This window comes from Lathyrus oleraceus, chromosome 7 (assembly GCF_024323335.1).
Source record: "Lathyrus oleraceus cultivar Zhongwan6 chromosome 7, CAAS_Psat_ZW6_1.0, whole genome shotgun sequence".
Classification (NCBI taxonomy): domain Eukaryota; kingdom Viridiplantae; phylum Streptophyta; class Magnoliopsida; order Fabales; family Fabaceae; genus Lathyrus; species Lathyrus oleraceus.
In genome coordinates this window covers 154,142,608-154,155,345 of record NC_066585.1, presented here as the reverse complement: position 1 = coordinate 154,155,345, position 12,738 = coordinate 154,142,608, and positions in this window count along the sequence as shown.

The following is a 12,738-nucleotide window of genomic DNA, read 5'->3' as shown; positions in this document are numbered from 1 at the left end:
TTGAGAAGCCTGCTTTAACTGGGAGGATTTCCCGTTGGCAGATGTTGTTATCAGAGTATGATATCGAATATCGATCTCAGAAAGCGATCAAAGGTAGTATCTTGGTTGACCATTTGGCTCACCAACTGATTGAAGATTACCAGTCAGTGCAGTATGACTTTCCTGATGAAGAGATTTTGTACTTGAAAATGAAAGATTGTGATGAACCATTGCTTAAAGAAGGGCCAAAACCTGGTTCCCGTTGGGCATGGTATTTGATGGAGCTGTTAATTAGTATGCTAATGACATTGGGGAAGTGATTATTACTCCTCAAGGCACGCATCTACCATTTAAAGCTAAATTGACTTTCAAGTGTACAAACAACATGGCAGAATATGAAGCTTGTATTATGGGGCTTGAAGAGGCCATGAAACTCAGAATCAAGTATTTAGATGTCTTCAGAGATTCTGCTTTGGTTGTGAATCAAATCAAAGGTGATTGGGAGACAAATCAACCTAGTTTGGTACCGTTGAGAGATTATGCGAGGAGGATTTCGACTTTATTTACAAAGGTTGAGTTTCATCATATTCCTCGAGATGAGAATCAGATGGCAGATGCTCTTGCAACGTTGGCGTCAATGATTGTAGTGAAGTATTGGAATAAGGTTCCCAATTTGTCGGTGATGCATCTTGATAGACCAGCTCATGTGTTCGCTGTTAGAGAAGTCAGAGACGAGAAGCCGTGGTATTATGACATCAAATGTTTCCTCCAAAGTCAAATTTACCCGTCTGGGGCATCCTTGAAAGATAAGAAGACTTTAGAAGATTAGCCGGTAATTTCTACTTGAATGGTGATATACTATACAAGAGAAACTTCGATATGGTTTTGCTCAGATGCATGGATAGACATGAAGCAGACCTGTTGATGACTGAAGTGCATGAAGGTTCCTTTGGTACTCATTCTAATGGACATGTAATTACAAAGAAGATGTTGCGAGCAGGTTACTATTGGCTGACAATGGAATCTGACTGTTGCATGTTTGTAAAGAATTGCCACAAGTGTCAAATATATGCTGATAAGATTCATGTTCCTCTGACACTATTGAATGTTATTTCTTCCCCATGGCCCTTCTCCATGTGGGGAATTGATATGATTGGGATGATTGAGCCCAAAGCTTCGAATGGACATCGTTTCATTTTAGTGGCAATTGACTACTTCACAAAATGGGTTGAAGCGGCATCGTATGCAAATGTAACCAAGCAAGTTGTTGTAAGGTTTATCAAGAATCAGATCATATGCCGTTATGGTGTGCCAAGAAAGATCATTACTGATAATGGATCGAACTTGAATAATAATATGGTGGAAGCTCTTTGTAAAGACTTCAAGATTGCACACCATAATTCTTCTCCCTACAAACCCAAGATGAATGGGGTTGTTGAAGATGCAAATAGGGACATCAAGAAGATCATTCAGAAGATGCTTGTCACATATAAGCATTGGCATGAGATGCCCCCATTTTCTTTGCATGGGTATCGAACATCCATCCGCACTTCAACAGGGGCAACCCCTTTCTCTCTTGTATATGGTATGGAAGCAGTGTTCCCCGTAGAGGTTGAGATTCCTTCATTTTGTATGCTCATGGAAGCCAAGTTGACTGAGGCTGAATGGTGTCAGACCAGGTTTGATCAGCTGAATTTAATTAAAGAGAAAAGATTGACTGCCATGTGTCATGGTCAGTTATATCAGCAGAGAATGAAGAAAGCTTTTGATAAGAAGGTCAGACCTCGTGTGTTTAGATAAGGTGACCTTGTGCGCAAGAAGATTCTATCATTCAAACCAGATTCTAGTGGAAAATGGACTCCTAATTATGAAGGCCCATATGTTGTTAAGATAGTCTTTTCAGACGGCGTTTTGATTCTTACAACTATGGATGGTGAAGAGTTCACTCGTCCTGTGAACGCAGATGCAGTCAAGAAATACTTCTCCTAAAAAAAGAAAAGAACAACTCGCTAAGTTGAAAACCCGAAACGGCGACTTAGGCAAAAAAGAGCGTCTCGGTGGATTGAAAACCCGAAAGGGTGATCCAGGCAAAAATTAGAGACATAAAAACAGAAAGAATTTCCCGATAAGTTGAGTACCCCACCTTGGGGAAACTTATGCAAAAATTAGGGATCACGGAAAGTAACTGCAGTCTGCTGATCAACCAGTATCGGAAAGACTTTAGTTGAGCACAAGGGTTAACATCGATTCATCATCCCCGTAGCGGTCAAGAGCATAGTGGATATCAAGAATTGGTAGAAGGATTAAGGATCATTTGTATTCAATGTAACCCTTTTCCATGTAAATTACCATTTTCAAACTTTATAAAAGTCTATGGAGTCTTGTCATTTACAGACTACCATCCCATTAAATAAAGTTGCGCTTTTGTCTAATTGTTTCTACTCTTATTTACTTCAACCAATAGTTTAAATTTTATTATGATCATTTTGGAAATTTAAAATTTTTTAATCAAAATATTTTTTTGTTAAAACATATAAAAACAAGAATATTTCAAAGCAATTAAAAGGAAGTATCAACAACACTTCAAAGAGCAGCAAGTCCTTAAGTGCTAAACATCAGAGGTTCCCCAAGTAGTTAACCCTTCGGGTATCCCTAGTTGTTTGTGTTGATCTGGTTCCCCTACGGAGTGTTTGTTCCTTAGCGGAGTTCCGATTCTTTTCCCCATATGAGTTGGTTGATTCAATACCTTGCGGCGTGTTATTTCCTCGACAGAGTTTCTGTGTTCCCCAATGGAGTTCGTGTTTCTTCAGCAGGGTTGATCTTCAGCAGAGTAAGATGTTCTTCCTCGGTAGATCGTCTTGGTTTCTCCACTAGTGATCACCTGACTCGCTTCCAGTCAGAGTTTCCTCCTGGTTCCTGGGCAGCTATTGTGTGTTTATCCTCTGCATGGTTGTCTCCCATTTGATATGGTGATTGACCTAAAATTCCATGCAGACTCGATAATGATTCCTCTCCTGAGCAGATCTCCTCCCTCGGCTAGATTTGAGCCTTTGGGATGTTGATTTCTCTGTTCTCCAGCAGTTGTCTCCCTCTTTTTATGGATTGACCGAGGATTGTATCGATGATTCAAATTCTTTGCGACACCTTTGTATGCTTTGTGATCGTTTTGTCAGCATAATCATCATATATATATACATATACACATACATTCATATAATTTCATAATTGCATATTTGCATCATCATATCTAATTAACTTGTTGGTTTGAGATTCTCATTCTCTGTTATGGCGGTACTTTATCCCCATACGAACCTCGGTGTTTGTCCTCCCTCAATGGTAGAGTGCCAGCCCCTTAGGCAGAAAGACTTTAACCTTTCTCCTCTTCCCCACTGAGTTGTTTCCTCGTGGATGATTATTACTTTAGTTTCCTCCCCAGTTGTTTATCTGGATGGAACAATTCCCCTTGAGTTATATCCTCATTGGGCTGAGTCTTGATTGACCGTTTCTTTCTAGATCTTACCTAGATAGATGGCCTTAGTTCTCTAAGAGTTTGTTACCCAGTAACTAGTAATATTCTTCTTAGTTGGCAGTTTGTTACTTCTTGCCCAATACCCGTCAATAGTATCCCAGTTTTCCCAGAAGTGGAATCCCTAGTAGATTCATTTGTTTCTGATTCCCCAGGAAGTATATCCTTGATATGTTCATCCTAACCGATGACGGATATCTTTCTTTCGCCTTCCTGAGTCTATCCTTGATATGTTCATCCTAACCGATGACAGATATTCTCATCTTGTGGTATTCTACCCAGTAAAAAGGTAGTTGTAATCCCTATTTTGTTCCCCATAGACTTAATCCTTGATATGTTCATCCTAACCAATGACGGGTTTCCTCCTCTTTGTGGTATTCTACCCAGTAACCGGTAGTTGTAAACCCTACTTTCTCCCGCAGAGTCTATCCTTGATATCTTCATCCTAATCGGTGACGGATTTTCTTTTCAATGATATTCTATCCAGTAACTGATAGATGTAATTCCTATTTTCTCCCCTCACATAGTCGATCCTGGATATGTTCCTCCTACCGGTGACGGATTTTATCTTTGATGGTCTTATATCCAACATTTGATAGATTAATCCTTACTTCTTTATGTTCAGTTGGTATATTCTTGATATGTTCATCCTAGCCGATGACGGGTATCCTCCTTGACATTTCCAGGAAAGTCTATGCTTGATATGTTCATCTTAACCATTGAGGACTTTCTTCCCTGTTGAGTCTATCTTTGATATGTTCATCCTAACCGATGACGGATATTCTCACCTTTGGTCTTCTGCCCAGTAATTGGTAGTTGTAAATCCTATTTTCTACAGTTTTCCCCAGCAAGGCTATTCTTACCCAGTAACCGGTAATGAATACTCCTTCCTGGAAATTCTCAGTGAGTCATCCTTGATATGTTCATCCTAACCGATGACAGATGTCCTCTCTGTCATATCTTTATTATCTCCTCAGCCAGTAACAGATAGTAGATAATAGATTTCTGCTCCTCCTGTGTTGAAGTTTATTTCTTCCCCAGTCGAGTTGAGTGTGCCTTTCCTTAGTGAAATCGCTTTTCCTGTATGATTCAAGTACTCCAGTTTTATCCTGACTTACTCGTATCCCCTTAAGATGTTGTTGTTCCCCGGCTGAGTCTTTTCCATTTTTGTATGGAATTCCTCTAGTCCCCCAGCAATTTTAAGTCGTAGCCTGCCCTACGCCATAACTCCTTTTTCCCCTAGAGTCTCTATCTTCCCAGTGAGTTTTCCTTACGGAATGCATTATACTCCTGTGGATTTTCGGTCTCTCTGATTTCTTTTCCTTTGTGGCAATATTTCCCCACAAAGAATTTACTTTTGCAATCATATCATATGCATCATGAGGTCTCTTAGGGACCAAAATTTGTTTATATGTGTTGTTATTTAAGCCCATTCTACTGAGTCGAGCCGAAGATTTTAATCTTCGCATCCTTGGTTAGAATGTCCTTAAATAGGGGCAGATGTAAGACCCCAATTTTGACCCTAAGATCCCTCATGCAATTTCATCATAAGCATTAGCATTAGGATCATACCTTGGCATCCTCCTTACCCCTCTTTAATTTGGGTTTGTTTTGGGAGAGATCACCAAGCACCATGTGATTGTATCATACTTGTATCATTTTATTAACCGAAATACCATAAATATGTCTCTCCATTTGCCTAACTCTTTTGTAGGTAAGGCATGATCCCATTGATTTATCAAGTTTATATCTAGGGTTTGAGACCCTCATGACAAAGAGCACAACCATGAATTTATCAAGTGTTCTTCAAGAGTTTGGAAGTGATTTGCCTTGGAAACCCTAGTTTGACTGGGTATCTTAAGTAACTTCTCCAACAAGCTATCTCACCAATTGAACAAATTTCTCAAGGGACACTTCAAAATTCATCATCTTATGTATATATGATCTACCATGAGTCAAGAAAGTCCGAAGAATGGAAGGTTAGCAAGTTGGTTGATGGTGGTTGGCCAGATGAATTCATCTGATCAAAACTGGGTCTCCCTATACCCTATCTCCTACAATTTTCACCATATGAAAATGATTCCAAGAGAAACATTATTCTAAATTACATTCCAAACAACTTTCATGTTGAGACCTAGAGCTAGTTTTTCTTTGAAAATCATTTTCTATGTTGAAACACTATAGGTCATTTTGTCTAAACCCTAATTTGAAAGTCAACTTCCCAAGGCCATAGTTTGCTCAATTTTTATGAGATGAAATATTTACAAGTTGCAAAATCCAATTCAATATGTCTACTTCAACTTTTATGTTTGTAGTGAGAGATAATTCAGCTTTTATGATCATGTGATATGAGGAAACATTATAGGTCATTTTTTACCTATACCATTGAACAAGTGATTTTCCAAACTTCAAAAATGCATAACTCTATCATTTTAAATCCAAATGACATGAAATTGGTAACTATTCTGAAGGTCTTTGAAATAGCTATAACTTTGATGAAGACACGTTTCTCATTTGAAGCTCATATAAAAAGTTAAGCAAGGTGGAATATTGAAGTATATAGCTTCACACTTAGTAAATTTTTCAACATGTTGAAATTTCCAAACTTCCACCTCAAAATTCTCCATGTTCCAAGCTCCAAAGGAAAAAGTGTTGAACATAAAACTTGTTCCCCTTGATCCAAGCTTTCCAAAAAAACCCAAGTTCATGCATTTTGGATGAAGATTGTTAGGTTTGCGCATGGATTTAACAGGGCTGCATCATTGGAAAGAAGCAAATGTACAAACTTTAGTTCACATTGCCTTGCCATTCAAGCTTCATTCAGACTTCAATTTGAATTATTTTGGACCTTAATGCATTGCATCATGGGCCTGTACATGCCCATGCACTCGTGCCATTCACATTGCCAATTTTGGACAGATTTTGAAGTGTGCAAATATCATTCCCTTTGGCTATAAATAGAAGGCTTATGAGCTCATTTGAATCACACCTTGCGCGCCAGCTTTGCCCCCCAATTCAAACCCTCTCATTATAAAGGAAAACCTGAGAAATTTCAATTTGAAATTTGAGTTTGAATCTCAACTTTTGGAGATTCAAGAACTTCAGGATCCACAACCTTGCGACCTCTCCAATCACTTCCTTCTAGCTTCTCAAGTGTGATCAGATCGTGTTTGAAGCAAGCAACATCAAGTTCTGCATAACATTGAAGGTAATTTTCAGAAAACTTCATATCTTCGATTCTCACTCAATTCTACTCAATTCTCTTGGATCTTTGGTTGTCTGAAGTCCTACCAATGTAGGCAAGAAGATTGAGTTGCTTAGAGGTCAAATCGAAGCAACTCAGTTAACACACCTTAAAATTCAACTCCTCATATCTTTTTATATATTTGGAGTTAGTTGAAATTGAGGTAAGATTCGTGCTCTACGCCATTTTTTCTTTCAGATCATGTCCTCCTTTTTTATTTTGGTGATGGTTGAGGGTGGACCAGTCCGGTGAGGTCCACCAGAGAAGAAGATCGGAGTTACAGCTCCGGTGGTGCGTTGGCACGTCTCCCAACCATAGGATCCATCCAATTTGTTTTATTCATGAGCGCTCATTATGATTACAATTCCTACAGCGCGCTGACTCATGTGGGTGGTGGAACGCGCGTTTCAGGCCACTTGATTTGTCACCTCAATTAGTGAGAGAAATCAAGTGGCTCATGTTTTTTTGATATTTTATAATTTTATTTTGTTCCTTTTATTTCCATTAATTCATATTAATTTTTATATTGATCCAAAAAATATGAGAGTTTCACCAAAAAAATTCAAATAATTTCCTCTTTCAAATTTTGAATTAAAATTATTTTTTGGATCATTATTAATATTTTTCACGATTTAATTGATTTTGTGTTTGTTTTTAATTGTTTAAAAATACTTTTAAGTCGTTAAAAATTCTGATATTTTTTCTCCAAGGTCCTTTGACCTTGTTTGACCTATGATAAATCTCATGGCTATTTCTTTGGTGTTTTGATGAGGTTTTAGGAATTTGACAAACCATATTTAATTTAAATGTATTATTTTAGTCTTTTTAATTTGAATAAATATCAATTAATTGTGTTGACCAATTGTGATGACTTATTTGAGTTTGACTCTTGTTGTTGGGCCTTGGTCAAGGTTGATTTGACTTTGTCAAGTTAATATCATTGGATTTAGGGGATTGATGGAATGTACATTCTATCTTCCAAAATGAATGGATGATATTAAGTTGGTAAAAGTCCTCCTTTGACCAATTTGAGTTTTGATCCATTCCCCCCCCCCCCCCCCCCACTTCATCTTATTCCTATTCTTTATACATTCATCTCATTTGGCCTATGATATCTCAAAGTCCTAAAGCTAGTTGATTGAAAAATCAACATAAGTATGGATGAGATTAGGCCACCTCTTTTGCATATTCTTTTTGTGTTTGGTATGTTTCATGAGCATAGTCCATTATACTATGTCTCTAACATGCATTAACACCAAAATTCTATTGCCCGACCTTAAATAGTTGTGACTTCTATATAAGTCCAATTACGATTGCTTAACATAGCGCTAAATTTGTGACATAAAAAGGCATAGCATTCTAGTTAGTGAGATTGTAAGTCTCCCCTCTTTCATGGTATTGTGTGGAAACTTGGCCTCTTTTTCTTCCTTTTGGAAGATGTCTTGGTTCAAGGATCCATGCTTGTGATAAGTGGGTTGAGTGTTCTCAAAAGAATGACTAAAAAGCAAAAAGCAAAAGCAAAACAATACTAACTTCTAACTCATTAACAACTAACTTTTAATTTCAAGCTATTTACTTTAATGTCATTTAATTTTAGTCTTTATTCATTTGCCATTATTCATACCGTTCTAATTGTTTATGTTAATGCAATTTTCACTTTGTCCACTTGGACCATATTGTGTGATATTTTCCATTTTATGGATACTTTGTTTGTGTGCTTTTTGACCATTAATGTACATAATAACAACAAAAATCCTAAAAAACTTTTGTGTGGACTGTTGACTTGATCTTGGACAAATGGACTTAGAATTTAGGCAAAATTCCTATGCTAAAGGACTTGGCGAATGCCAACTTTCATGTAACCAAGTGCTTGTGATTTGAAACTTCATCTGATACGTTATTGAAGATCCATTTGAGTTCATCTGCAACATGATCATTGTGAAGCTATTATTTTGAACTTGTGAGTTGTGAATTCATCTGTTACATGGGTTATCTTGAAGAAGATCATGGAGTGGCTAAGCTTGGATGTGGCTATCTTTATTTGATGCCTTGCTCTTCAAGATTGATATAATTGTGCATTTGTGTGTTGCTTGATTCTAAATGTCCAAGGGAATTTGGGTTTCTATTGACATTCTTGTCTATTGAATTGTTACCCATTGGTCAGATCCTTTCAACCCTTAACTTTTAATTTTGTGCATAGGATTAGTCTTTTCATCTCCTCCCCATTTCTTTAATTTCAAAATCTATCCCTCATTTTTTAAATTTTCTTTGTTTGAACTAGTTTTGTTCTAAACTTTGACTACTTTGCAAAAAGATAGAAACTTTGGCCTTATGCCATTAAATTTTCAAACTTCCTTTTCTTAATGAAACTTGTAAATAGACTTAATTATACTTGACTTAAACCTTCAAAAAGCCAAAAAGAACTAACTCATTCAAACCATTTTTGGGCCTCTGTGCCTTTCAAACTTAATTTTTGTTAAAAGCAATACATCCACTTTGAAATTTGTATCATGAACTACGAGGTTTTGATCCCTCATTTTTATGTTGGTACATAAGCACAAGTCCGAAGGTCTTGTCAATCACAAAAATATAATTAATGAATTCTTTTCTCATCCCCCATTCTATTTGTTTGTAAACATCATTTTATACAAAATACATATGCACACAAAAAAGGCTCCCTAGGAGTACCTAGGACATTTTGGATGCTAACACATTCCCTCTGTGTAACCAACCCCCTTACCTGTAATCTCTAACATTTTATTAGTTTTGATTTGAAAACTTCTTACTTTTGGGTTTTGTTCGTACTTTTCCCTTTTCCCTTGGAAACAATAAAAGCGCGGTGGCGACTCTAGTTTTATTGATCTCTAGTTTATCCATATCTTGATGATCATGAATTTACCGCTACAAAAATAACTCAGTGGGGAAGGGAGAAAGGTTAAAATCTTTCTACTTAAGGGGTCGACACTCTACAATTGAAGGATGACAGACGCCAAACTTGTATGGGGATAAAGTACCGCCATAACAAAGAATAAGAATCTCAGACAATGAATCAACAAATATGATTATGCAAAAATATGTAATCATGAAATTATATGATGTATACGTATATGTATATATGATGATTATGTTAACAAAACGATCGCAAAGGATACAAAGGTGTCACAAACAATTTGAATCATTGGTACAATCCTCGGTCAATCCACAACAACGGGATACAACTGTCGGAGAACAGGGAGATCAACATCCCAAAGGCTCAACAATATCTGGGGAAGGACGAGATCTGCAGAGGAAAGGAAATATTATCGAATCTGCAGGGAATTTTAGGTCAACCATACAGAGGATAAACACAAATAGCTGCTCAGAAACCAGGAGGAAACTCTAACTGGGAGCGAGTTGGATGGCTATTGGCGGAGAAACCAACGCGATCTACTGGGGAAATCGATCTTACTCTGCTGAAGATCAAAACAGAAAATCAACCCTGCTAAGGAACACACAAACTCTGCCTGGGACTAAATCAACCAACTCAGCTAGGAAAAGTACAGAAGCTCCACTGGGGATAAAACACTCCATAGGAGAACTGAACCAACAAACTCAGCTAAGGATACCCGAAGGGTTATCTGCTTGGGGGAACCATTAATGCTCCGCACTTAAGACTTGTTATTTTTTCGAAATGTTGTTGATATTGCTTTAAAACTGCCTCTGAATAATTCTTCCTTTTATATGTTTAAGAAAATGATTTTGATTTAAAAATTTTAATTTCAAAAATGATCATAATAAAATTTAAAACTATTTGGCTGAAACAAATAAGAGTAGAAACAATTGGATAAAAGCTCAACTTTATTTAATAGAATGATAGTCTGTAAATGACAAGACTCCTTTGAAAATGGTAATTTACATGGAAAAGGGTTACATTCAATACAATTGACCGTTAATCCTTCTATCAACTCTTGATATCCGCTGTGCTTTTGACCGCTACCGGGGATGATGAATCGACGTCAACCCTTGTGCTCAACAAAGTTTCCCAATATTGGAGATCAGCAGAATGCAGTTACTTGCCATAATCCCTAATTTTTGCATAAATTTCCCCAAGGTGGGGTACTCAATTTATCGGGATAAAGTTCTTTTCTATTTTATGTCTCTAATTTTTGCTTGGATCGCCCTTTCGGGTTTCCAATCCACCGAGACGCTCCTTTTTTCCTAGCCCGCCCTTTTGGGTTTTCAACTTAGCGAGCTGTTTTTTTCTTTTTTTAGGCGAAGTATTTCTTGACTGCATCGGTATTCACAGGGCGTGTGAACTCTTCACCATCCATAGTTGTAAGAATCAAAACACCGCTTGAAAAGGCTCTCTTAATAACATATGTGCCTTCATAATTAGGAGTCCATTTGCCCCTAGAATCTGGCTTGAACGACAAGATCTTCTTGAGCATAAGGTCACCTTCTATGAATACACGAGGTCTGACCTTCTTATCAAAAGCTTTCTTCATCCTCTACTGATATAACTGACCATGACACATGGCAGTTAATCTCTTCTCTTCAATCAAGTTCAACTGATCAAACCTGATCTGACACCATTCATCCTTAGTCAACTTGGCTTCCATAAGCACACACAACGACAAAATCTCAACCTCTACGGGGAGCATTGGGGAAGTGTGGATGGATATACGATACTCGTGCAAAGCAAATGGGAGCATCTCATGCCAATCCTTATACGTCACAACCATCTTCTGGATAATCTTCTTAATGTTTTTGTTCGCAGCTTCAACAACCCCATTCATCTTGGGTCTGTAGGGAGAAGAATTATGATGTGCAATCTTGAAGTCTTTATAAAGAGCTTCCATCATATTATTATTCAAGTTCGATCCATTATCAGTAATGATCTTACTTGGCCCACCATACCGGCATATAATCTGATTCTTGATAAACCTTACAACAACTTGCTTGGTTACATTTGCATATGATTCCTCTTCAACCCATTTTGTGAAGTAGTCAATTGCCACTAAAATGAAACGATATCCATTCGAAGCTTTAGGCTCAATCATATCAATTCCCCATACGGAGAAGGGCCATGGGGAGGAAATAACATTCAATAGTGTCGAAGGAACATGAATCTTATCTGCATATATTTGACACTTGTGGCATTTCTTTACAAACTTACAACAGCCAGATTCCATTGTCAGCCAATAGTAACTTGCTCGCAACATCTTCTTCGCCATTGCATCTCCATTGGAATGAGTACCAAAGGAACCTTCATGCACTTCAGTCATCAACAGGTCTGCTTCATGTCTATCCACGCATCTGAGCAGAACCATGTCGAAGTTTCTCTTGTACGGTACTTCTTCATTCAAGTAGAAATTGCCGGCTAATCTTCTCAAAGTCTTCTTATCGTTCAAAGATGCTCCAGACGGGTAAATATGACTTTGAAGGAAACATTTGACATCGTAATACCACGGCTTTTCATCTTTGACTTCCTCAACAAAAAAACACATGAGTTGGTCTATCAAGACGCATCACAGTCAAATTGGGAACCTCATTCAAATACTTCACTACGATCATTGACGCCAACATTGCGAGAGCATCTGCCATCCGGTTTTCATCTCGAGGGATATGATGAAACTCAACCTTTGTAAAGAAAGTTGAAATCCTCCTCGCGTAATCTTTATATGGTATCAAACCGGGTTGATCCGTCTCCCGTTCACCTTTGATCTGATTCACAACCAAAGCTGAATCTCCAAATACATTTAAATGCTTGATTCTGAGATCAATGGCCTCTTCGAGCCCCATAGTGCAAGCTTCATATTCTTCCATGTTGTTTGTACACTTGAAAGTCAATCTAGTTGTAAACGGAAAATGCGTGCCTTGAGGAGTAATGATCACTGCCCCAATACCATTCTCATACTGATTAACAGCTCCATCAAATACCATGCCCCAATAGGAACCAGGTTCTGGCCCTTCTTCAAGCAATGGTTCATCACAATCCTTCATTTTCAAG